This window comes from Styela clava, chromosome 8, assembly GCF_964204865.1.
Source record: "Styela clava chromosome 8, kaStyClav1.hap1.2, whole genome shotgun sequence".
NCBI classification, from domain to species: domain Eukaryota; kingdom Metazoa; phylum Chordata; class Ascidiacea; order Stolidobranchia; family Styelidae; genus Styela; species Styela clava.
Genome location: NC_135257.1, coordinates 8,434,821 through 8,458,622, shown reverse-complemented (window position 1 = coordinate 8,458,622; position 23,802 = coordinate 8,434,821). Strand labels below are relative to the sequence as shown.

Here is a 23,802-nt window from a genome sequence, read left to right as displayed (position 1 = left end):
TTAAAATATCTTAAAAATAGAAGAGAAATTAATGATTATGACAAACACAGATAGGAAAAAATGGATACCGCATATTACTAAAAAAGCTTTATTAATAAATATTCAATATCAGCAATAAACATCATACTTCGTGCAATATTATATCAGTATTAATATCTTCAGAAAAATATTACACCGACTAAAATCAAAATTTACACTATAGATGGCAATCCCTGGTAATACTTTTCTTCCTTTGTCGTTGTCACGATATCTTGTTTACCTGTTGAAAATATCTCCAAAAATACAATATAAAATAATGAATATGACAAATAAGATTGCTAAATATAGAAACAGCATATTACAAAAAAAGCTTATTAAAAAATATACAATATCAGTAATAAACGACAATATCATTAATGAATCAGTAATATACAATAACAGCAATAAAAATATAAAAATAACGTAAAACGAAAGAATCATTTTAAACTTTTCATAACAGGACATCAAACACAGGAGTGTTAGAATACAAATAACAATTGTATTTATTTTTCTGAGTTATGATTCAATTCATTAATAAATATACAATCAAAAATCCGTTTGCAATTATTCAAATTACATAAATAGTTAGTTCCTCACGGGTCGACCCATGTTAAACTTCCGCATATAATTCTTTTACAGTGTGTATGACATTTTGGTATAGTTTTAAACAACAGTCTTATTTGATTTAAAAGACATGTGTATGTGCTGCCCAATGCATTTGTTTGCGATCACATATTAGTAATCAGTGCACATACATACGAGCTTAAAGTACGTATGGCAATGAAATACAGTCTCAAACATCATTCTATTTTTCTATATCAAAGTCTTGTGTGTGGACTCGATGCATTTGTTGGCTGACACATCTCAGTTATGTTTAATAAAACTCTTCTTCTTATTCAAATAATTGAGTTGTATTTTCTTTTGAAAAACAGAAAGATTCGTCAAGTTCCATAATTGAAGAATCCTGTAAAAATATATATACATTTATTTCTTATGCACTTTTATAGTAGAGGAAATAAATTATAAGCAACTTATTACGTATGATGAGGCTCTACAAAACGCCTATAACGTGTTGGGCGGTGATGCTGTGCGACATCAACTCCCTCAAGACTTATAACCTGCCAGTTTTCTCGATATTAACAACTACACATCTTTGAATATGATTGAAGTCTGTTACTGGCAATGAAATATCCAGTCTACATGAACCAAAGTACGAAAAACGAATAATATGTGATGAAAAACGTCAAATAGTGTGCTGATAAAAATGATTATTGTAGAGGTCGAAACGCATAATGTAGAAGCCAAAACAATTAACCCTACTTTTCATATAAGCCAATATATTGGGACATCTGTCATACTCGGTCATAATGTATTGGGTTGCTAAAGTTTACGACCAACCTAAGTATGTCTACAACATACCTAATTCCAAAAGATGCAAAAAATAGCAACATTAATTTATGCAATTTGAATAAACCCTATCATTTAACCAAAATATAAAACAAGCAAACAATCCGATTATTACAGCAATTAAATTAATACTACTTGAACGACAAACTTCCAATGCGAATTAACTTTTAAATAGCCGACCTGCAATGATCCGAAATAACTATAAACAAACAAGAATATGAGGAGACAAAACCGATACAAGATTTTGTTGAAGTCAACATGCCTCTTTTCTCCCCACGAACAGAAGATGAATTGCCTTAAAGAGAGAAGTCTATGAGCGGTCATTCACTGAAAGTACAACGCCCGATAACTTTTGAAATAACCCCGGGTCAAATATAAATACGGAAGAAAACAATTAAACTAAAAGAGGGTTTATTTGATTTGGGAGATTTGTTTTCTTTAATATTTATAGTCACGTTAACATATTTTTGAATTTGATTTTAAAACAATCGCACTACAAATAGGAGTTTCAGCCAGTAGAATCCGCATTTTTATTTTTTTTAAAGCTCAGACTGATATGATTTTGTCACAGTTACATCCAACACGCGCCTTCAGTTAACAGTTAGCTGGACGTGTTTTAGTCTAAAATATTCTAACACTCTCCAACATTAAAATTAGAAGCAAGTTAAAGTAGTAAAATGAGTTTATAAATGCCCACTTATTAGCAGAGGATCAGCTAAAATAGAAGAACAAACGATTAAGCAAAGGCTCAAATAATATGGCTCGGCATGTGTGCAATGTAAATGGGATATTTTCTGCCTTGCCAGCCTGTTTGGGACTGTTTTCTATGCGCTGGAAAATATGAATATTCTATGTAAGCGTCAAGTATACCACAGTGCAGCCTACTACAGATTTAGCAACCAATCACAAGAAATCATTTTTTTTTACTACATTGGATACCCGACAGCCAGAGTGCACCTTCTGAAAAGGAGTCGGAACAACAACCGTTGGAATATCAAGCGCACAAACCGATTATAAACAGATCGAGCAATAATCAAACACATCAATTTAATCACAATCAAAAACTATATGTAATATTTTGTACAGAGACAAAACAAAATGTAAAAGAAAAAACTAGCCTTGACAAAATGAAAAATTTGAAATGTTAGGAACTCCGGAAAAACGGCACGCGAATGAACCCGAACGACTTTCGCGATTATTGCTGCATATTATTGTATTTCATTACTTCCAGTTTCGTGTACAAAATGACCACCTATTAGCAGAGGATGAGCTAAAAAGATTAAGCGAGGAGGGATTAGTAAATATGACCTGGCATGCGTGCAGTGTAACTAAGATTTTTTATAGCTTGTCAGCTTGCTTAAAACAACTTAACTTGTTAACTTTTCGTTCAAAAATAAACCATTTCAATACACATATTAGAAACTATGAATATTTAGTGTCAGCGTCGGATAAATAACAATTCAGCTAATAAAACTGAACTAGACAGCAAACAACAGAAAATATCTTTTTACTTCCTACAAGCATATTAAAAAGTTTATATTTAGGGTTGAAAATACGATTAAATTCCACGAAAAACTCAATGTTGGCTCGTGAGATACTAAGTAATTACTTTTCACGCAGTTATTTCTTTCTGGTCTTCCTGTATTATAATTTGTACAACCCTGCTCTTTTATTTACATTTTTTACCACCAAAACTAAGTCGTGTCTAATGAAAAATATAAGGGAGACAAAATCCGAAAAGTAACTTGCGTTTTTTTATGAATCTGTTGCTGTGCAGCTTTCAAACATCTGATCAAGCGTTTTTGTTATGGTGGAGATATAGTGTGAGGAATTTTGTGTAAAAAAGGGTGTTAGAAACAAGAATTTTGCAGTTTATTTACCTCTCTTCATTACATAGATTAGGATTTTCGCAAAATATCATAATATAATACAGCATTGCTCTACTCGCAATCACTAATGAAAAACAAACTGATCAAGGTCGTTGCGACAAAATCAGAAAATTCTGAAAATTTACCTCCTAAAAGTCCTCATGTTGCGTGCTTTCAAATCTACCAATTAATTACGCTTCATCAGAGAATTAGAAGTGACCATTTCATTTCTTTCTTAAATTTGTGGAAACGTCCAACGCTTTTTTGTTGATACGTTTTCTTTCATTTCCCTATTATTTAGCTTAACATTCTTACTTTGCATCTTTATTGTTTTACTCTTACAATAAACATCATTTAGCATTCACAAATGTATTTTTGTACGGCTAAGACATTAACGCGACAATGACTTAGAAATAAATTATTATTATTTATTAGAATTTTTTGTATTTAAATAAAAATTTACCAAAGACAAATCTGGGTCGGGCATTCAAGTTAACAACAGAATTCAATTCAATTCAACGAAAGCATTAATTTCAAAAAACACCACCAAATGCAGATTTCAATTTTTTTAATTATTCCTAACCCGAATCCTAACCCAAGCTGGACAACTACTAATTTGTTATTTTAAAGCTTTAAGTTTTAAGTTCAATTCAATGGAGGCATTTTTTTCAAATCAAATCTCTCATTTTTCAAAGAAACATTTACAACTGTGGTAATATACCTAAATAATTGGTATTTTGAACTATACGTTTTTTAAAAAATATTGAATTATTTCGAACTTTTCCGACCCAGCGGGGAAAAATCTGAATATTCCATCAAATCGAGGATTGAATAAATAACTTAATTCAACAAAAAGTTGTGGTGGGACAATGTGGTATTCGAAAATGATAAATTTTACAAAAATTGATTGATTTCAGAAAAATATTTAATTATTTTGATCTAATTTCGGCTTGGGGGTTAAAATTTGAATGTACCAATAATTTTTCGAACTATGACATTATGTGAACTATATGAACTATGTCAAGTTTTGAGTTTATGAATGACAGAAAATGTAATTTGATAAATTAGATATGAATTGGATACATATTTCAACAAATCTATTTGTACCTGTCTGCTCTAGCAAAAAGGCAACATCAAATAAAATAACACTCCGTAGATTTTCCAAATTCTAAACCCTAACCATTCCAAGGCTGTCAAACTCCTGCGCTATCCTGAAAGCTCCCGTAATTGTAATTGGGAGCCCAGTTCCCGACTTTATAAAGGGCAAGCATAATTTCTTGCAAGGTTATAGAAAATTAAAAGATTCAGGTTGAAAATCCTTGGCTTGCCATAACAACCCAAGATGTTTCAAAGTCATAATCAGAAAGCATCTAAGGGCGCTCGACATCCGTGGAGATGACGGGTTCACTAAAACTTACAACGGTGCAACGCTATACAAACAGCAACGCTAATTTATTAGTTGTTGAAAGTGTAACTTTGAATATCTGAGATGAACTGTAGTTAAATTTGCATAATTAATAGACAATGTGATAGAAAAGTCCCATAATATAAAACTGTTTTAATTTAAAGGAACCTCGTCGAATCCCTGGAACAACACCAACAAACACCAAAAATTCGATTTAACCCTGGTTAATTAAAAACTACTGTTCTAAACTATTGAAAAACTGACAAAACGCTATGGCAACGAAATAAACCCATGAAGTACGAATACAATAAATACTATGAAATGAGGCCCGACCAATTGTATTAATGCAGCTGCAAATGCCCTCATTGCCTGTATTATAACCCCATTGTTGGCGACTGGCGCATACGTCGATACTTGTCAAACGATGGAAGAACGCCCAAAAGGGAACATAACCCGCGTCTTTCCGGAAATTGTGTATACGAAATTACCAATTAGCAAAATTTATTGCATACCAGCTAAAAACTGCACACTCGCCCGTGAACTAGAGGGTGGAAACCATTGCATTACATGACTCTAAGAAATTATAAAAAAAAAATGGGCGAAATATTTTGGACATCTTGTGAGAATAATTCACATATTTGCAGCTCTTCATGACTAGCGGGATTTAACATCATATATTAGTTTATACCGGACAAAATATGAATTGAAAGATTTATAAGATTACATACTTGCTCTTTACTCTCTAGACTAAATAGGCTTCCATCTAACTCTGTGATGCACCATACTATTAACACTGTCGATTCCGTTTGATGCAATGACTTTTTCAAGCAGTGTTTTAGAAAACGGAAAATAAATATATGGTTTCATTATCAAATTTTGGAGTCATAAATCCCAAAAAATGCTGTTTGACAGAGGTAAAGCAAAGGTAATCTTATAATAAAAATACATAAAAATATCAATTTAATGCCATATTATGTGCATACCGAGTCCATCTTACTTTAGGTGGAACTAAATTTCGTTGACCTAAGACATTATCAAGTTATTTAATTCACAAGACAGAAATACAGAGAAGAGATATAGTTGTTCGAACTATGTCTTTGGCTATTCGGGTTTGGCTACTGTGGGTGGTAAAATAAATAAATGTTCACTCATTCTATCTAACTGATACATACTGAGTTGCGTGCACAGAATTTAACCCATTATAACGTCGTATTTTGTATTTTTCACATCAAAAATTCCCATTCGATAGGTTGAGGTGATAAATGGCTAAAATCATGTCATAATCATATTCCCGTTTCTATTCGCGCGGTTGGGAAACAACATTGTTCCTACCTAACGAGGCTAATACCGCGAACACGATCACTCCAAGCAAAAAATAATTTTCATGTCAGTATTTCAACCTACTTTTTAAAACCTTCTGGAATAGAATATCTTGAAAATATCAGTCTACATTTAGCCGATATCGATACGAATGCCGATACCAAAAATATTGCCGATATTACCGATACCCGATACCTTTAACCGAAAGCTTTTTAAATTAGTTTTGACAAGCACTGACTGTATAACGACACTGATGTTTGTTTTAAGCAGAGGGTAAAACACTCATTTTAATCATTCCAAACCGAAATTGAAATAAATGAAAAGTCAATTTACCGCAATTAATGATAAAATAAAACAAGTAAATAATACACGATAGTTATATGAACATTTGTTAAAAAATTACTATTCAAGGCAAAAAATAATATTGCAAAATGAACATATCATATTGGGTTAGTTTAGCTGTCCTCAGTTAATATTTGGACGTGATGCGACTTATTATCCTTCTAATTTGAATCGAGCAATAAAATTAGAACCAAGTTACAGTAAAAAAACGCAAATATCAGAACATAACCCGTAAGTTCAAATGACATTATATTTTCATGGCATCGTGATACCAAAACAAGTTTATAGATGACTTATTATTAGGGGGGAAAAGGAGAACAAACGATAAGCGAGAGACTCAAGTAGAAAATGCGTGTAAAAATTCACACTATAATATTGTGGTCTTTTTTAAACCAAGAGCAAAAAACTGTAAAAAAAAATCATAAAGTCTTGACAACAAAAAGAAATGAAAAAGTATGAAACGCAAAGTACTGCAGAAAATGTTCGGACATTTTTCTTCTTTACAGGTATCCCATATTTTCCTCTTTATAATGTTAACGGCGTTCTATATTTTGTACTAAACCCAAAGAGGGTTTATTTGATTTGAGAGATTCGTTTTCTATAATATTTATAGTCACGTTAACATATTTTAAAATATGATTTTAATTAAAGCAATCGCACTAAAAATAAGAGTTTTAATATGTACCTACATGAAAGCCATCAGTAGAATTCGCATTTTTATTTTTTTTAAAAGCTCAAACTTGTATAATTTTGTCACAATTACATCCAAAAAGCGCCTTCAGTTAACAGTTGATTGGACGTGTTTTATCCTAAAGTATTCTAACACTCTCCATCTTCAAAATTAGAAGCAAGTTGAGAGGGAAAAACGAGTTTATAAATGTCCTACAATAGAAGAACAAACGATTAAGCGAAGGCCTAAATAATATGACTCGGCATGTGTGCAATGTAAATTGGATATTTTCTGCCTTTCCAGCCTGTTTGGGACTGTTTTCTATGCGCTGGAAAATATGAATATCCAGTGTAAGCGTAAAATATACAACAGTGCAGCCTAGAACAGACTTAGCAACCAATCACAGGAAATCCTTTTTTTTTCTACATTGAATACCCGACAACCAGACTGCAGAACAACAACCGTTGGAATATCGAGCGCACAAACCGAGGATAAACAGATCGAGCAATAATCAAACACAGCAATTTGATAACAATTATAAACTATATGAAATATTTTGTACAGAGACAAAACAAAATGTGAAATAAAAAACTAGCCTTGACAAAATGAAAAATTTGAAATGTTAGAAACTCTGGAAAAACGGCTCAAGAATGAACCTAAACGACTTTCGCGATTATTGCTGCATTGTATTGTATTAGCACTTATTAGCAGAGGATCAGCTAAAAAAGAAAAACATACGATTGAGCGAGGAATTAATAAATATAACCTGGCATGCGTGCAGTGTAACCAAGATTTTTCTAGCTTGTCAGCTTGCTTAAAACATTTTAATTTTTCGTTCAAAAATAAACCATTTCAACACACATATTAGAAACTATGAATATTCAGTGTCAGCGTCGGATAAATAACAATTCAGCTAATAAAACAGAACTATTCTAAAGTATTCACAATCCCTAATGAAGAACAAACTGATCAGTGTCGTTGCGACAAAATCAGAAAATTCTGAAAATTTGATAAAAAGTCCTCATGTTGTGTGTTTTCGAATCTACCAATTTATTACGCTTCATCGGAGAATTAGAAGTGACCATTTCATTTATTTCTTAAATTCGTGGAAACATCCAGCGCTTTTTTGTTAATACATTTTCTTTCATTACCCCACTATTTAGCTTAACATTCTTACTTTGCATCTTTACTGTTTAACTCAAAGTAAAATACAATTCACATCATTTAGCATTCACAAATGTATTTTTGTACGATTAAGACATTCACGCGACAATGACTCAGAAATAAATTATTATTTATCAGAATTTTTTGTATTTAAATAAAAATTTACCAAATACAAATCTGGGTTGGGCATTTAAGTTAACAACATATTTAAATTCAATTCAACGAAAGCATTTATTTTAAAAAACACCCCTGAATGCAGATTTCAAATTTTTCAATTTCTCCTAACCCGAAACCTAACCCAAGCCGGACAACCACTAATTGTTAACGACGGATTTAAATTCAATTCAATGAAAGCATTAATATCAAATCAAATCTCTCTTTTTCCAAAGAAACTTTTCCGATCTAGCGGGGAAATATTTGAATATTCCATTAAATCGAGGACTAATATAAACAAGAGAGCTGTGCTCAAATATTTGGACACGTCACAAGGTGTCGCTATTTTTTATTATTGAAACGATCGTTATGTACACTGACGTGTCCAAAAACTTAATTCAACAAAAACTTGCGGTGGCACAATGTGGTATTCGAAGATGATAAATTTTACAAAAATTGATTGATTTCAGAAAAATATTTAATTATTTCGATCTAATTTCGGCTTGGGGGTTAAAATTTGAATGTACCAATAATTTTTCGAACTATGACATTGTGTGAACTATATGAACTATGTCAAGTTATATGAACTATATGAACTATGTCAAGGCTAAAATCATGTCATAATCATATTCCCGTTTCTATTCGCGCGGTTGGGAAACAACATTGTTCCTACCTAACGAGGCTAATACCGCGAACACGATCACTCCAAGCAAAAAATAATTTTCATGTCAGTATTTCAACCTACTTTTTAAAACCTTCTGGAATAGAATATCTTGAAAATATCAGTCTACATTTAGCCGATATCGATACGAATGCCGATACCAAAAATATTGCCGATATTACCGATACCCGATACCTTTTACCGAAAGCTTTTTAAATTAGTTTTGACAAGCACTGACTGTATAACGACACTGATGTTTGTTTTAAGCAGAGGGTAATACACTCATTTTAATCATTCCAAACCGAAATTGAAATAAATGAAAAGTCAATTTACCGCAATTAATAATAAAATAAAACAAGTAAATAATACACGATAGTTATATGAACATTTGTTAAAAAATTACTATTCAAGGCAAAAAATAATATTGCAAAATGAACATATTATATTGGGTTAGTTTAGCTGTCCTCAGTTAATATTTGGACGTGATGCGACTTATTATCCTTCTAATTTGAATCGAGCAATAAAATTAGAACCAAGTTAAAGTAAAAAAACGCAAATATCAGAACATAACCCGTAAGTTCAAATGACATTATATTTTCATGGCATCGTGATACCAAAACAAGTTTATAGATGACCTATTATTAGGGGGGAAAAGGAGAACAAACGATAAGCGAGAGACTCAAGTAGAAAATGCGTGTAAAAATTCACACTATAATATTGTGGTCTTTTTTAAACCAAGAGCAAAAAACTGTAAAAAAAAATCATAAAGTCTTGACAACAAAAAGAAATGAAAAAGTATGAAACGCAAATAACTGCAGAAAATGTTCGGACATTTTTCTTCTTTACAGGTATCCCATATTTTCCTCTTTATAATGTTAACGGCGTTCTATATTTTGTACTAAACCCAAAGAGGGTTTATTTGATTTGAGAGATTCGTTTTCTATAATATTTATAGTCACGTTAACATATTTTAAAATATGATTTTAATTAAAGCAATCGCACTAAAAATAAGAGTTTTAATATGTACCTACATGAAAGCCATCAGTAGAATTCGCATTTTTATTTTTTTTAAAAGCTCAAACTTGTATAATTTTGTCACAATTACATCCAAAAAGCGCCTTCAGTTAACAGTTGATTGGACGTGTTTTATCCTAAAGTATTCTAACACTCTCCATCTTCAAAATTAGAAGCAAGTTGAGAGGGAAAAACGAGTTTATAAATGTCCTACAATAGAAGAACAAACGATTAAGCGAAGGCCTAAATAATATGACTCGGCATGTGTGCAATGTAAATTGGATATTTTCTGCCTTTCCAGCCTGTTTGGGACTGTTTTCTATGCGCTGGAAAATATGAATATCCAGTGTAAGCGTAAAATATACAACAGTGCAGCCTAGAACAGACTTAGCAACCAATCACAGGAAATCCTTTTTTTTACTACATTGAATACCCGACAACCAGACTGCACCTTCTGAAAAGGAGTCAGAACAACAACCGTTGGAATATCGAGCGCACAAACCGAGGATAAACAGATCGAGCAATAATCAAACACAGCAATTTGATAACAATTATAAACTATATGAAATATTTTGTACAGAGACAAAACAAAATGTGAAATAAAAATCTAGCCTTGACAAAATGAAAAATTTGAAATGTTAGAAACTCTGGAAAAACGGCTCAAGAATGAACCTGAACGACTTTCGCGATTATTGCTGCATTGTATTGTATTAGCACTTATTAGCAGAGGATCAGCTAAAAAAGAAAAACATACGATTGAGCGAGGAATTAATAAATATGACCTGGCATGCGTGCAGTGTAACCAAGATTTTTCTAGCTTGTCAGCTTGCTTAAAACATTTTAATTTTTCGTTCAAAAATAAACCATTTCAACACACATATTAGAAACTATGAATATTCAGTGTCAGCGTCGGATAAATAACAATTCAGCTAATAAAACAGAACTATTCTAAAGTATTCACAATCCCTAATGAAGAACAAACTGATCAGTGTCGTTGCGACAAAATCAGAAAATTCTGAAAATTTGATAAAAAGTCCTCATGTTGTGTGTTTTTGAATCTACCAATTTATTACGCTTCATCGGAGAATTAGAAGTGACCATTTCATTTATTTCTTAAATTCGTGGAAACATCCAGCGCTTTTTTGTTAATACATTTTCTTTCATTACCCCACTATTTAGCTTAACATTCTTACTTTGCATCTTTACTGTTTAACTCAAAGTAAAATACAATTCACATCATTTAGCATTCACAAATGTATTTTTGTACGATTAAGACATTCACGCGACAATGACTCAGAAATAAATTATTATTTATCAGAATTTTTTGTATTTAAATAAAAATTTACCAAATACAAATCTGGGTTGGGCATTTAAGTTAACAACAGATTTAAATTCAATTCAACGAAAGCATTTATTTTAAAAAACACCCCTGAATGCAGATTTCAAATTTTTCAATTTCTCCTAACCCGAAACCTAACCCAAGCCGGACAACCACTAATTTGTTAACGACGGATTTAAATTCAATTCAATGAAAGCATTAATATCAAATCAAATCTCTCTTTTTCCAAAGAAACTTTTCCGATCTAGTGGGGAAATATTTGAATATTCCATTAAATCGAGGACTAATATAAACAAGAGAGCTGTGCTCAAATATTTGGACACGTCACAAGGTGTCGCTATTTTTTATTATTGAAACGATCGTTATGTACACTGACGTGTCCAAAAACTTAATTCAACAAAAACTTGCGGTGGCACAATGTGGTATTCGAAGATGATAAATTTTACAAAAATTGATTGATTTCAGAAAAATATTTAATTATTTCGATCTAATTTCGGCTTGGGGGTTAAAATTTGAATGTACCAATAATTTTTCGAACTATGACATTGTGTGAACTATATGAACTATGTCAAGTTTTGGGTTTATTAATGACCGAAAATGTAATTTGATAAATTAGATATGAATTGGATATATATTTAAACAAATCTATTCGTACCTGTCTGCTCTAGCGATATGGCAACATCGAATAAAATAATACACCGTAGATTTTCCAAATTCTAAACCCTAACCATTCCAAGCCTGTCGAACTCCTGCACTATCCTGAAAGCTCCCGCCAAACCCCATTGTACCAGATGGTTGAAATTAGGCGCCCAATTAGGACTTTATAAAGGGGAAGCATAATTTCGTGCAAGGTTATAGAAAATGAAAGGATTCAGGTTGAAAATTCTTGGTTTGCCATAGCAATCGAAGATGTTTCAAAGTCATAAGCACACGCGCGACATCCGTGGAGATCACGGGTTCACTAAAACTTTCAACTGTGCAACGCTATACAAACTGCAACGCTAATTTATAAGTTGTTGAAAGTGTAAGTTTAAATATCTGAGATGAATTGTAGTTAAATTTGCATAATTAGTAGACGCTGGGATAGAAATTCCCATAATAGAAAACTGTTTTAATTTAAAGGAAGCTCGTCGAACCCCTGTTAATCCAACAAAAAACAAAAAGTCGATTGAACCCTGATTAAAAACTACTCTTCTAGACTATTGAAAAACTAACAAAACGCTATGGCAACGAAATAAACCCATAAAGTACGAATACTATAAAATGAGGCCCGACTAATTGTATTAATGTAGCCGCAATTGCCCCATTACCAGTATTATAACCCGATTGCTGGCGGACTGCCGCATACTTCGATACTTGTCAAACGATGGGAGAACGCCCGAAAAGAAACATAACCCGCGCCTTTTCGGGAATTGTGCATACGAAACTAACAAAGCAGGAACATTTATTGCATACCAGCTAAAAACCGCACACCTTCTGTGAACTAGCGGGTGGAAACCATTGCATTATATGACTTTACGAAATTATATAAATAAAATTGGGCGGAATATTATGTACATCTTGTGAGGATAATTCAAATATTTGCAGTTCTTCCTGACTAGCGGGATTTAACATGATATATCAGTTTATACCTGACAAAATATGAATTGAAAGATTTATAAGATTTCATACTTGCTTTTTACTCTTTACACTATATAGGCTTCCATCTCACTCCGTGAGGCACCAGACTAATAACAATGTCCGTTTGATGCAATGACTCTTTCAAGCAGTGACATAAGATTTCATACTTGCTCTTTACTCTTTACACTATATAGGCTTCCATCTCACTCCGTGAGGCACCAGACTAATAACAATGTCCGTTTGATGCAATGACTCTTTCAAGCAGTGACTTAGAAAACTGAAAATAAATATATAGTTTCATTATCAAGTTTTGTAGTTACAAATCACAAAAAAGCTTATTAACAGAGGTAAAGCAAAGGTAAGCTTATATTAAAAATACATAAACAATATTATTTTAACCACGTGGAAATGCCATTATTGCCGATTTATTCATGGGTTAGTATCAATTAAAAAAGTGTTTTAACAAAGTTGAGTTACGTGAACAGTCAACAGTGAGCATTGTAGTCAGGGTTGTCCAAAACGAATCGAATATTCGAATGTATTCGAATATCAAAGTATTCGAATACCTTTTCGGCTGATTTTCGAATAATTCCGAATAGTAGCCACTTTTTGCCGTAAACGTGGTGTTTCGATTTACGGGAATCTTTAAAGGACTTTTTACGCTGTCTCACGTAATGACGATGAAATAGAATCGGCACATTGATTGTTTATATTCTGTGCGACCGTACGTCGCATAGTGTTGTGACACATTTGCACGTTTGCGTGGGTGGACATTGCCGACATTCGTGTACGAGGCTGTTAATTTACAAATTCATTTCCATTATGTCGAAAAATTGAGAAAGTATGTTTATTTTATTTCTATGTGGCCAGCTTATTATTCGCATGAGTCTTCTCAAGCATGATTTGTGTAACCTTATATTTGGGTCTTAGGGTCTGCCAATCATGCTATTTAATCGCAGGCTGGTTATCGTTACTTTAAAGAGAAACACGGCCACCAAGATAAAGTGATTTGTGATCCTTTCGTTTTGCCGATTCAGCAAAACACGACAGGGACAGGAAACACAGCTGTGAAATAACCCGTGGACGTACAGTGTAGTACTATCACATTCGAAAATTATTTCAACATTCGGGTAATAAATTGTCCAAAATGATTGCCGCTTTACAACTTAAATTTACCGCTCAATTATTAAAAATAGTTAATTCTGTGAGTATGATTCTACCAAACTAACATGATCTGGTTCTAAACATATAACATTATTAGCGAATTTTTCTACCCGTCTTATTGGAGGCCTATATGTAAAAATCCCTTTTTTGAGTGCTAAAAATAGACATCGTCCTATTTGCCATGTGGACTTATTAGCCGAGAAATACAGTATTTATAGCCGTCATTGTTACGATATCCAATAAATTGTCACAAGTTGGAAAAACAAGTCGATTTATTAGAAAATAATTTCTGGCAAATAAATATGATAACGATAGTTAAAAGTATCGATCCTTTATCAGGATGATTTTTTGTTGCACAAAATAATCCAATCCATGACTGGTACCAGCATTTAAAATGTCATGCGGTATTAATTTAATTCTGTTCAACGTAACTTATGGTTGTATCGACAATCTGTGGACATAAAATGTGTAGTAAACTGACCGATATTATTAAATATTGATTCCTATTTTTATATTGATAAAATAATGAAAGTATTAATGCCAAATACAACGGGTATTTGTGGACATGAAATATGTGGTAAACTGCCCAATTATAATTAATTTCGGATTCGTGTTTACAAAATAATAAAACTAATAATTCTAAAATGCAACGGCGATCTGTGGCCTTCAAATGTGTGGTAAACTGCCCGATTTACAAACATTTGAGTTATGATAATAGAATTAAATTAACGCGGTAAGGCATTTCAAGTAGTGGTATCGGTCATGGATTCGAATATTTTGCGCAGAACAAAATCATCCTCGTAAAAAGTCCATACTTTTAAATACAAAGCACTGGCAACCATTATTCAAATTAGTTCCCAAGAGCGGGATAAAATATAAATTCTTTTTCCGACTTGTGACAATTTTTCGTGAGTACGAAAATAAGAATCAAAACTAATTATATTCGGCCCAATATCACGGCAATCTGTGGACATAAATTGTGTGGCAAACTCGCGATTAATATTAACTTTTGATTCCTATTTTCGTATTTACAAAATACAACGGCGATCTGTGGACTTACAATGTGTGGTAAACTACCCGATTATAAATAGTTTTTGATTCCTATTTTCATATTGATGAAATAATAAAAGTATTATTACTCAAACATACAACGGCGATCTGCGGACTTAAAATGTGTGGTAAAGTTCCCGAATATAATTAATTTTTGATTCGTATTTTTGTACTCACAAAAAAATTGTCACAAGTCGGAAAAATACCTCATACTTTATCCCGCTTTTCGACAAATAATTTGGATAATGGTTGGTATTTAAAAGTATGGGCGTTTTACTAGGATGATTTTGTGTTGCGCAAGTATTCAAATCCATCATCGATACCACTATTGTCGTATTAATTTAATTCTGTTAACATGACTGATGGTATATAAAATATATACTGCAATAATTTGCAAATATGAAATGCCTGGTAATATAGCTAGGTTGTAACTTGTAGATAGCAGTTATTCCATTGCTTATTGTATGGAAATTCCTACATACATTTAGATAAGCTTCAATTAGTGGATTTTATTTTCGAAGTATTCGAAATTTCATATTCGAAAAAAATAATTTCGAATGTATTCGAAATAGTGAACTATTCGGTATTGGCCATCCCTGATTGTAGTGATTACCAATTTGCGAAGTTCTGTACTTATTATTTAACACAAAAGTAACACCGACACGATCTAAAATTAAACGCATAGAAATGTCCAACTATCCGCTTCAAAAATATCGCACCCCGGGGTCAATAATGATGGTATTGTTCGCCTTAAATTGGGACCGTAATTTACAAACTGTGATAGAAATTCTACACAGAAGATAGAAATCATAATAAAATTAATTTGTGTTGTGAATGCACTTGTTGTACGTGATTGTGAACTCACAATCATGTCCGAAATATAAAAACTACGATATCCGCCGTGGTAATTAATATTTACAAGAGAATAAAAAAGTGCTTTAATATAGTCTAACAACATTAATAGGATTGTCGGCCGCCAAAACGATCGCAGTGACAAATAATTCACTGAGGCCTTCGATTACGACAAAATTATGAAATAAAAAAAGCCGTACTGTTCTAGTAAAATCCGAAAAATAAAAGTATTGTCACGGCGATGGTTTCGGCGGCCGACATCCCAATTGATGTCGTTCAAAATGACAATACTGATTATTCGGTGTCCGTTAAAAATATTCGATTAACTCGATTAAAAAATAAGATTTTGCCCGCCAGTGATCACGGCGCAGATAAATAATCATAGAATGGAAATAAAACTTCAACTTCAAAACAATAAATTCCAAGTAATAGTTTCACATTTCATGCATTTGATCGGCGCTACATGCGAGATAATTTTTGACCATTATGACACTACTGACATCTGCGAGTTTTAGTTCTCTCTGAAATTAATTTTCCCGAATTTTTTATGTTTTATTTCCAAATGCGGGTACCCGCTGACTACGGATTAATAGTCGACGTTTGAAATACGACTTGTAAAATATTCACCAACACCATCAGACAAACAGAGACGGGCTACAACGTAACCCCCATTGGAAAATCTTGGCTGCACCCCTGGATGCGGCAATATTTAAAATGCGGTATTTATTGGCTCAATTGTGTTCAATGAAACCTGCAGTTGCGACGACTTACGTCTTACGACAATATAAAATCATCACAACTCAAAACTACCGCGTCAATCAGCGGACTTGAAATGAAGAACAATGAAACCAAGTGTAACAACACTGAATCCGCCCCGCCGCAGGCCTGTCACTCTGATTCTTTTCAAGGTTTCACCGTTTGAAATATCCCAAGATATAGACAAAATACGAACGATTGTAATTTAAATTATTGCGAAAAAAAATCAATCGATATATTTTGCATTAATTATTTTATATATCGTCACATACCGAGAAAACGTCGTATGCGGCTCCATAGGTAGTTAGTTTCAAAATAGACAAAAGGTACATCGCGTGAACAATTTACTGTGTTTCGATTTCAGTTACTATTATGGTATATATTTTGAAGAAATCCTAACATAACACCAAATTTTGTGATTTACAATGTCTAAAAAGCGTTTTCAATCTGCTGCGAGACTGCTAAAACAAAACTTATGGTGATATCTTCCGTTTTATATTTCAATTTTAATATTTTATAAGGCCGCAATCAAGAAATTGGGTTGCGTATTCACCTCTTTATCATTTATTTCTTCACCAATTTTTATAATATTGTATTCTAACTTGTTCGTGATGAATGTAAATTAGAAAGATTCAGAAGATTTTAAAAACATACTTGCTCTTTAGACTCGATCATCCACCTCTCTCAGTGATGCATAATCGGACAAATAACTCCGCATGTCTTTTGATGTATAATAATAAACTGTCTTTTTCGCTTTCAAGCAGAGTTTCAGAAAGCTGAACTTTATGCGAGATAATGAACTGCAAGTAAATTTTGTATAATATTGATTTGAATAAATATAGTTGTTCGAACTAAGTCATTATTAAATTTTAGGTTTATAAGTTACGGAAAATGCAATTTGACAGGAGCACAGAGAAGCTATGCTTATACTTTGGATACATAAAATAAAAATATTAATTTTCAATTCATTGACAAATTATTCAGATTTCCCCCTTATTTACTAACATTACTTTGGAATGATCTGTCAATGTATAATATTGCAACACATCATATAAATTATATTTATATTCATTCAAAAGCACGTTGATAATACGGCTATTAAGAAATGTAAATATCAAAAATAAGGCGGAAAAGATAAAATTTAACAAATATTTCTGTTTCTAATTACCTTTACGCCCCTCAAAAAAATTGTCCCCGCTCTTGTGATAAGCTATGCTTATTCTAAAGATACAAGGACGACAACTTGTACTGATATTCATTTACGTTCATTCTATATTATTTGCAGATTTTCAACATTATAAATATTACTTATTCGGAATGATCTGTCAGTGTGCTATGTTGTATCTCAATATCTAAATCTTAACTAGTAAATTATTTATTAGTGTGTTATATTTCACCTTCAAGTTCTCTATAGTCTTTCCTTCTCATCCCAGAGACCTGAAAATATACATCTATAAATAACTTCAGCCAAAGACATTTTAGACATTATATATATAAATATAAGAACATGACAGATCATAACTAGGGAATAAACGATAGCGAAATAAGGAATATATTCCCAGATTCAAACGCTTATGAACATAAGGCTACTAGCAATGGGGATATAGGCTGACTATAGTAGATTTACAATTGGTGGGATCTCATGTATATAGTAACCTTCGAAATTTTAGTTTTCGACACAAATCCCATTGTTAACCGTCACCAAAGGGTGTACGATTCCGGGTTATATTGATGCATATTGGTGCACTTGATTCTACTCACTCATATAATATCGTTATTGGAAACTTAATGCGATTTTAGTTCGAAACACATGTGAACACGAATGTCATGGTTAACTAGTACCAAAGGGGGTAAGATACACGATTAATCAAGTCAAGTCAAGTTTTTTTTCCAACCAGTAATAAGTATCACAACCATAAAATAAGACACAGAGAAAATTTACACCGTTTTACTGGGGAAGGGATGTAGCGGGGAACCAAACTGGTTATCGAGCAGCGACACCAAAGTTCCTAATATCTAATTAAAAAAGTACGAATTCTAGAGTTTCGAAACTACTATATCTTATATTGACGGGGAGTGACGTATATGAAAGAGACCATTCAGTAGAAATTGTATAGGAGAGTTTATATTAATTAAGCTCTTTTCAATACACATGATTAGGCATAACATGACGTGACCCGCACTAACAATGGGGAAAATAGGACACACATTTCTACTTCTCTATTTTTAAATAGACATGAACGTGGATGGTATGATAACATAGGACTTTTACCAAGGGGATGAGAACCAAAAAGGAGTTTACACTTGGTTGAATATAATTTATACAGTATCGTTTTTGGAAAATTTAGTTGAAACACGAGTTCTTTAAGGTGTAAGATCAACGGCTATCTTAATTCACATAGTATGACTCACTCTTATAATATCATTATTGGAAATTTGGGACGATTCCAGTTTGAACTAGTTGGGAACATCATTGGCATGAATATCAACTGTGAACTACCCGAGCGTACAGGTCACAATGAGCCACAGTTACATTTAAAAAATTAGCCTGATTACTTTATATAGTATGTTAGTTAGTGTCAACTACCATTTGTATTCATCAGATTAATGAAAAAGACCAGGACTACGATTTCAAAAATGTCAGCAAGTTAAACAATAAGTTTTAATATTCGCATGGTTATTAAGTATGGTTTGTGTTTTAACCGAATTGCACTTAACGAGGCATAGTTCAAACTCTTCCAGTATCTCTGCAGATATACACTGCTGAACTAAAAGTATCACTATGAAAAAATTTCACTGTTGTCGTAATCACAACGTGACACCCTATTGCGGTGAAACACCTTTTATTTATGCTGGCCTAATAACCTTTAAATAGACTGACATTTCAAATAGTAATTGGCCTTTTGGTTTGGACGATTAAACAAAACGACAGCAGATGGACAACACAGCAGTTAGCCCCTGCGCTGTACTGACTATGTTATTATTCACCGGATATTGCTACAGTTAATTCGTAGGACAGAATATTTAATTCCGCGATTCTACGTAATGAGCATGGTTTGGTTTAACAGATTTTGCCATAAACAATTATGAGCGCGCATTGGTGCCCAAACTGACAAAAATAAGATCAATTTAATGCATTCCTGTATCTCGACTATTGGGCGGGAACAAAAAAAAGCTTAATTTTTATTTCTAAAACATGGCCCTAGCCTTATTCACCATAAACAATTATGAGCGCGCATTGGTGCCCAAATTGACAAAAATAAGATCAATTTAATGCATTCCTGTATCTCGACTATTGGGCTGGAACAAAAAAAAGCTTAATTTTTATTTCTAAAACATGGCCCTAGCCTTATTCACCATAAACAATTATGAGCGCGCATTGGTGCCCAAATTGACAAAAATAAGATCAATTTAATGCATTCCTGTATCTCGACTATTGGGCGGAAACAAAAAAAAGCTTAATTTTTATTTCTAAAACATGGCCCTAGCCTTATTCACTGGGCCGACTCAATAGCCAGAATAAAACGGTAGTTGTGCGTATCATATTATTATGAAATTTTGAGATTGTAATTTTTAGAAAATTTATTTGACACACAAACCAAAACTGAGCTCATACTAAATATATTGAACATAATATTCATCTGTAGATTTCCCGAAAAAAATACAATATATCATTTATTTATACTATAGACATCTAAAATGAAAAGATTTCAAATGATTTGGTTACATACTTGCTTTTCAGACTTGATAGGCCTCCATCTCACTCGGTGATGAAAATCTGGCACTTGACGAATTCCTTTTGGTACAATGATAAATTGTCCTGTCAACTTTCAAGCAGTGTTTTAAGCTGAAAATATATATATATGTCATGATTTTGTGCAAGCCAAATCTAAATTTGATTCAAACTAAATTTCGTTGAGCCAACTATCTCATTAAGTAGTTAATTCACACAAATGCTATTTGACAGAGACACTGCAAAGCAAAAAATATACGTTGGTTTCAATAAAATACGTAACGGGTAAATTTAGACGAATAAAATTTATTCAGGATTGCCATTAAATTTCAAATATTATAGATTACCATAGAAATGGCTTTTCATCGACTCTACAGTTACAGGTATATGTAATCATTCAATTTCATAAATTCAGCTTAATATTTTATAACATATCAGGTGTAGTTTTCAAACTGCACGAGTTGCAAATATTACAATAACAGTAAAATGCCCAATGAACTTTTATAACTGTTTCCTGGAATATATGGCTAATTACCTCTGATCAGTAACTTGTAGAATTATCACATTGTTCACGGTGGGGATCGCAAAGTGGAGATCGCTATCCAGCAGAGAAGCGAGCAACAAATTTTAGGGGTCGCAAAGAGTACACCAATTTGATACAAGGTACTATATTTATAGTACTATTTCGGACTTCTGCTTCAAAACACAATTATTAAAACTTGTGCAAAATCTAAATCTTAAATTTCGATAGAATGCACTGGATAAAATAAGCGGCATAACAATGTTGGCTCGCATCGAACTATTTATCATTTTAAACGTGTACGTGGGTCTTACTTTTTTGGAATTTTGATTCGAAAGACAATTATTAAAACTTGTGAAAATATAAATCTCGAGGGAAAACACACGATCAAATATGTGGCATAACGATGCCAACTTTGATCGCAAGACCCGAGACGCGGTGCGCTCGCATCTAATTGTTTAGCATTCTAAACGAAAACAGTGGTGTACAGGAATAAAATAGGCGAAAAAGTCAAACAAAATGTTTAAATGATATTTACTTGTATTATTCCTCGTTCGTTACTTTGTGTCTTTGAATCTTCAACCTTTAATAGTTTTGCATCTGAAAAAAGTTAAAATATTGATAAATAAACTGTCGCAGAACTGTAGCTAGCATATTCAATGAACAGCGGGGCTGAATCTATCGGATTTTCTGCACAAAGCTCCCGCCACATTTTAAAGTGACATATTAGTAATTATCAATTTGGGGGTAGGAATGATTTAAAAATTTGAATTTACAGCACAATCTGCATTCCTAACTTAAACTACCAAGATGGCGCACAATCTGAACCCTAACCAGGTACACATACTGTGTTCAGGTTGTGCGCCATCTCGGTAGTTTAAGTTAGGAATGCAGATCGTGCTGGAAATTCAAGATGACGCACAACTTGAACCCTAACCAGGTACACATACTGTGTTCAGGTTGTGCGCCATCTTGGTACGAATACTATGGGAGCACCCTATACACAATAAAATATGAAAGTGGAAAGGCTACGCGAATCTCTAATAAACCATTGATTTTGCGCTACATTTGCGAAAGTTTTGAAAGTTAAGCTATACATTCATGTAAATCTTGTCCTGTTGAATGCAGCTTACGTAGTGACGTAGTTTAGTATATTACGTTTAAGTTTCTTAATATGATAAGTCTATGTATTGCCATATAGCCTTAAAGTTCGACCAGTTGTGAGGAAACGATGAAACCCGATGTTAGTGAGTTCGATACAAAAGAGAATCACCAAATAATCTAGATTTCTGTATTAGGTTAATAATTCCAATTCGTATAGGCCCGAAAACCTCTAATTTACCACTTATACAATAGAAAAATGAAAGCAATAAGTATAAAAAAACATTTAGCTCACCTGAATATCGCTTCGAACTCGCTGTCATAACCCAACAGTCAGCTTATCCATACATCTTACACAAAATCGAACCTCATCCTACGACGAACATCTGTGACTGCGATGTCGCTTGTGGTTTCCCGCGCACAAATATTTGACGAAAAAAGCTAACTGATTGTTAGTAATCAAATATTTTTAACTGATTACTTTAATTACTCCAGTTTGCCGTTATGAGTCGATCACGCTTCTAACGCGTGATCTCAAAGTTGCAGAATGAAGATGACGGTTGGGATTTGCTTCATACATTTTCTGATCGCATAATACCTAGTTCATAGTACTTTCGGGGGTGTTTATCTCGGTGACCGTACATTTCAACCCACGTACATTTGAACCCATGTGTATATCCGCGGGTTCAATCTATATGCGGGTGCTAAAACCCATGGGTTAGGGTTAGTATGGGTTCAGATAACCGTAAAACAAAAAAATCCATAAGTGCAATAGTACGCAGGTGCAATTGTCATGGGTTCAAATGTACACGGGTTCAAACGTAATGGAACCGTTCATCTCAGATCTCACATTTTTACATCAGTGACGGGAGCTTAGTACAAAGAATCCAGCATTTCCATTATATTTGTCTTTTCATATTTGTCGAGTAAACGCGCACGTGGATGTCATCAAAAATGTAACCATCCTTCCACTCAATGAAAGAATAACGGCGTGTTTAGCGTTATATCAATGCATTCTCTAAATTGACGTACAAATCTTAGCTCATTGACTTTCGCAGCCAAGAATGTTTTCATACAATAACGTACCGGCGATGTCCTTAAAGGTGGAGTCACAATGTGACGTTGTTTCGATGCCTACCCCTACAGTAAAGGTAATTTCTCCGCCCAAACCAAACGGCAGAGACATAACATCAGCAACAGCATTAATCACGGTTCTATGTGAAGTAAATACGGTAATTGACTGCTCAATACAAGTGCATACCGACGACATCGACTGATTCACATATTTGGTGTTATGGAGCTCGTGAAGAGATAGACTGTTATTTACGGAGCCCCACAATAAGAACGTAACAAAAACAATGTGTTACTTACCGATTGACATTAATGAGTGATTTGAAATTACTCTATTTAATAACTCGGATGTATTTGCTGCTTCTTAAATTTTATTAATGTCATTTTGAGTAAACGAATAGTTAACGGAGACTCTAGTTCTGTATGAAGCACTTTGAGTCTGTCTCTACAGTAGACTTCTTGGTAAAAAGCGATCATGATACAGGTATGTACGGCCATAAAGAACAAACCTGAGATTTCGTCATCCAGCGTAAGGGTATAGACGTATATTTAATGTGTTTAGTATCTATGTCAG

General features: G+C 33.2%; 1 long non-coding RNA gene across 1 annotated transcript; it reads right to left on the bottom strand.

The window, feature by feature from the left end:
* Positions 1–529: 529 nt before the first annotated feature.
* Positions 530–22,560, bottom strand: LOC144425772 (uncharacterized). Its single transcript, XR_013477644.1, has 7 exons — positions 22,453–22,560; positions 21,595–21,656; positions 20,535–20,650; positions 18,201–18,240; positions 17,458–17,603; positions 13,033–13,258; positions 530–982 (listed from the first exon to the last, which is right to left on the bottom strand). It is a non-coding gene; the product is annotated as an uncharacterized LOC144425772 (long non-coding RNA).
* Between the last annotated feature and the right edge of the window lie 1,242 nt (positions 22,561–23,802).